This window comes from Triturus cristatus, chromosome 3_2, assembly GCF_964204655.1.
Source record: "Triturus cristatus chromosome 3_2, aTriCri1.1, whole genome shotgun sequence".
Classification (NCBI taxonomy): domain Eukaryota; kingdom Metazoa; phylum Chordata; class Amphibia; order Caudata; family Salamandridae; genus Triturus; species Triturus cristatus.
The window spans coordinates 1,217,842,197-1,217,847,051 of NC_140584.1; the positions used below are offsets into that span (position 1 = coordinate 1,217,842,197).

General features: G+C 47.7%; 1 pseudogene across 1 annotated transcript; it reads left to right on the top strand.

Moving 5' to 3' along the window:
- Positions 1-420: 420 nt before the first annotated feature.
- Positions 421-3,014, top strand: LOC146859494 (T cell receptor alpha variable 9-2-like; annotated as a pseudogene). The gene is made up of 2 exons (XR_014979779.1): positions 421-482; positions 1,552-3,014. The product of XR_014979779.1 is annotated as a T cell receptor alpha variable 9-2-like (transcript).
- Positions 3,015-4,855: the final 1,841 nt, after the last annotated feature.

Here is a 4,855-nt window from a genome sequence, read left to right on the forward strand (position 1 = left end):
GGAGTGCCCATTTACTTCCGTGACAGTAACACCTGCTGTCAGTGCCTTAAGATCATTTCCTCTTTACCCTGCCCTTCACTGTTGTCTTCCATCAGCTTCATGAGCGCCGCACACTGTTACTTCCACGTTTCTTCTTTTGTTAGCAGCACAAATAGCGCTGCAGCAGCTTCTTGGCGCTTGTGCTGAGGCTTAGAGCAGGTTCATCAGCTAAGAGAAGAGGGCAAGGACCCTAAAACATGTTTATGATGGTTGTATTTTTATCAGCCCATGGATGATGAAGAGCCCATTACACCCGCTCTTGCTGGTGGCTGAATGGGCGGGCTGTGACATCAGCAGTTGGCACCCCTGGGCATGATGCCAGGGAGGGGCTGAGCTCACTCAGCCCCAGTGCAGGCAGCGGATGCACCAGTTGTGATCTCAGCTTCGCCCTACAGAGATGTCTTCTCCTCTGCTGTACATGGCCCTCCTGCTCCTGGTGACAGGTGTGTAACAGGTTCTAGTGTGTGTTACATGTTCTATCGTGTGTAACTTGTTCTATTGCATTTATTTTGCATAGAAAGTCAGGTGTGTATCATGTTCTATTGAGCATAACATGTTCTATTGAGTTTTTTGTACCTGAGATGTCAGATGTTTAACATGTTCTATTGTGTTTATTTTACATGGGGATGTCAGGTTTGTACCATAATCTATTGTGTGTAACATGTTCTAATGTGTTTAGTTTACCTAATATTCTTCACTGCTTTCCGGATGGAGTCCAGGGACGTCAGGTGTGTAAGATGTTCTATTCTGTGTAACATGCTCTATTGTGTTTATTATACCAGGAATGTCAGGTGTGTAACATGTTCTGTTGTGTTAATGTTACCTTTGACATCAGGTGTGTAACATGTTCCTTTGTATGTAACATGATCTATTCTGTGTAACATGTTCTGTTGTGGTTATTTTGCATGGGACGCCAGGTGTGTAACATGTTTGATTGTATTTATTTCACATGGGACATCAGGTGTGTAACATATTCTATTGTGTGTAACATGCTCTACTGTGTTTATTTCACTTGATATCCTGCACTGCTGCTGTGAGTCCATCTGCAGTTTCTACATAGTCTGGTGGGGTAATGCGCCTGCTGCAGGGATGTCCTGTCAGGCTCCTGTGTACTGGCAGAGAGAAGGAGCCCGCGCATTATTATAAACACTTGTGTGGGATAATCTGTCTGACATGGAGTAATATTTTTAACAGTCTCAGGTGATTTTAATAAACAGACTTATGGCGGTAAATAACTTTTAATTTGTAAACTGCAACCCCCATGTGATGTTTGTTGTACAAAATTATTACTACTTTAAATATACAAATGGAGATGCAAATATGTATCCGTTTGGACATCAGATGACAATTAAAAACCATGAATATTGACAACCATTCAAGGATCTTCTGAGCCTCTATTTGAACAATGTTTTAAAAGGTTTTATCTTTGTTTGTTCTTTCTGTGTCTATCTCCGGGCATTAATGCATAAATACGTCCTGCTCTGTTTTTACACTTTTAACTCTTTGTTTCAGGCAGAAGTGGGGCGCAGTCGGTGTCTCAGTCCCCGGAGAAGCTGTCGGTGTCGGAGGGTGGCCCCCTGTTTATAAACTGCACCTATGAATACTCGGGGTACCCCAATCTCTTCTGGTACTTCCAGCCCCCGGGTGAAGCCCCCCCGACTGCTGCTGAATGAATACGGAGAGAAGGAGCAGAGGGGCTTCAGTGCCCCCCACAATAAGACGATGAAGTCATTTCACCTTCGGAAGGAGAGCAGTGAAGTGGGGGATTCAGGGCTGTACCTGTGCGCCTTGAGTGACACAGTGTGTGATGAGGCGCTGGGAGCTGCACAGAAACCAGCGAGTGGCGTTGTCTTCCTCTCTGCACTGTACAGAAACCAGCCGGTGACACTGTCCACATCTCTGCGCTGCACAGAAACCAGCCAGTGACACTGTCCTCCTTTCTGCGCTGCACTGACATCAGACAGTGGTACTGTCCTCCTCTCTTCACTGCACAGAAACCATCTGATGACTCTGTCCTCCTTCCAATAATGTACAATGACACTGTCAGTGACACTGTCCTCCCCTGTGGACTGCACAGACACCACCTCTCTGCGCTGCACACACACCAGCCGGTGACACTGTCCTCCTTTCCGTGCTGCACTGAAACCATCTGATTCCACTTTCCTCCTCGCTGTGCTGAACAGAAACAACCCGGTAACACTGTCCTCCTCTCTGCTGCACAGAAACCAGCCCGTGACACTGCCCTCCTCTCTGCTGCACAGAAACCAGCCCGTGACACTGCCCTCCTCTCTGCTGCACAGAAACCAGCCAGTGACACTGTTCTCCCCTCTGCGCCTCACAGAAACCACCTATCTGCCCAGCAAAGAAACCAGCCAGCGAGACGGTCCTCCTCTCTGCGCTGCACAAATACAATCCGGTGACACTGTCCTCCTTTCTGCGCTGCACTGACATCAGCCAGTGGTACTGTCCTCCTCTCTTTACTGCACAGAAACCATCTGATGACTCCTCCAACAATGTACAATGACACTGTCAGTGACACTGTCCTCCCCTGTGGACTGTACAGACACCACCTCTCTGCGCTGCACACACACCAGCCGGTGACACTGTCCTCCTTTCCGTGCTGCACTGAAACCATCTGATTCCACTTTCCTAATCGCAGTGCGCAACAGAAACGACCCAGTAACACTGTCCTCCTGTTTCCTCCTCTCTGCGTTGCACAGAAAACAGCCAGTGACACTGCCCTCCTCTCTGCTGCACAGAAACCAGCCAGTGACACTGTCTTCCTCTCTGTGCTACATAGAAACATGACAGCGCCGCCAGCGCTGTATCAAGATGGGGTTTTCTGGTGCAGTGCAGAGTCAAGGACCTCTTTTATGTGAATGGAGGGCGTAAAGTCAATTCATGTAACTGGACATTTCCCAGAGTTATCGCTTCATTATCAGACACCAGAGTTCATAAACAAGATGCAAACTTTATTCAATGTTTCCGACTGTTTCTGTTTAAAGTTCATGATTGTCTTGGAGATAATATTAATTATATGTTTGAACTATAGACACCTCACGCTCAATCAAATGCTTCCCTGACAGCGCTCTCCACCTTAGAGGCCACCACAGACCCAGGCCCTCCACTGGGCTCCATAAGTCACCGGCCAACAACTAGGAGGGGGTCCTTGTAAACTACAACAATGATGTCACTAAGGAGCAAAAGGGCCATTTGTGCAGAATTTTGGAGTTTAAAAAATGCCCCACTTGCTCTTAAATTGTCTGTTTTCAGATCACTGCTATCTATCAGAAATGTGATTGAGGGTCTTTATCATTAAAACTCAGAATGACTTGTGTATTTTTTATTTTTACACATTCACTTGATAGAGTGCTCACACATCATGCAGGGTCCATGCAGGGTCCACGCAGGGTCCACGCATGGTCCTTTCAGAGTCAATGCCTGGACCTCATTCCTACCTTTTTATGAAGGAGGCAGGGTCGACGCAGGGTCACCGCAGGGTCCATGGAGAGTCCATGCAGGGCCCTCATTCCAACCTTTCCATGAATGAGGCAGGGTCCATGCAGGGCCCTCATTCCTACCTTTCCATTAAGGAGGCAGGGTCCATGCAGGGTCCACACAGGGTCCATGGAGGGTCCATGCAGGGCCCTCATTCCTACCTTTCCATGAATGAGGCAGGGTCCATGCAGGGTCTATGCAGGGCCCTCATTCCTACCTTTCCATTAAGGAGGCAGGGTCCATGCAGGGTCCACAGAGGGTCCATGCAGGGTCCATGCAGGGTCCATGCAGGGCCCTCATTCCTACCTTTCTATGAAGGAGGTAGGGTCCACGCAGGATCAATGCAGGGTCCATGCAGGGCCCTCATTCCTACCTTTCCATGAATGAGGCAGGGTCCATGCAGGGTCCATGCAGGGTCCTCATTCCTACCATTCCATGAAGGAGGCAGGCTCCATGCAGTGTCCATGCAGGGTCCAAGCAGGGTGCATGCACTGCTGACAGAAGCTGCCGTGATGTCTGTGTTAAGAAGTGTTCCAACACTTTTTACATGGGAAGTTGCTCTCACTACTATGGGTTTTGATGTGTTACAGTCAGTGAATAAATTGTGAGAAACCAGGCTGGGGCGCAAGAGAAGCGTCAGTTACTGTCAAAGGGGTTACATTCGGCAGTGGTCCAAGAAGGAGTACCTGATGCTTCTCATGTGCCCCAGCCTGGTTTCTCACGATACATTAACTAACTATAACGCTTCAGCACCCACAGAAGTGAGAGTAACTTCCCACAACACCCCACAACGTTTGTACTGCACACTGGGGGCCTTATTTATGAGGAATTGGCATAGGGCAGCACCACAAGTCTTCTTGCTGCCCTGCCCTGCACCAATATGAAAGGGTGGGCATGCACCATATTCACTGAAATACAGGGCATTCCTGTCCTTTCCCCCTGATGCCTAGCACCAACGTAGGCACCCTTGTACCATGGTGCAAGGGTGCCTGCGTTGAGGGGATCATTGTGTTTGTGAAGGAATTGGCACCTCCCTGCACAAAAACAAACAAACCTGGGAGGGGTTTTCCACTTTCTATGTGTGCTGCAAAATACAGCACACATAAAAAGAGGAAAAAATCTAGGAAAAAATCGAAATATTTCCTGTTGTTATGCTTGTTCTGGGGGATCACTGACAGAATATCGACGGACCAAATGTCGACCTACAAGATTATCGAGTCTAGAATATCGATGGACAGAATATCGACATCCTATCTTATAAAAGGTGAGTGCAAAAATTTCTAAATCAAAATATCGTTGTTTAAAATATCATTGTATA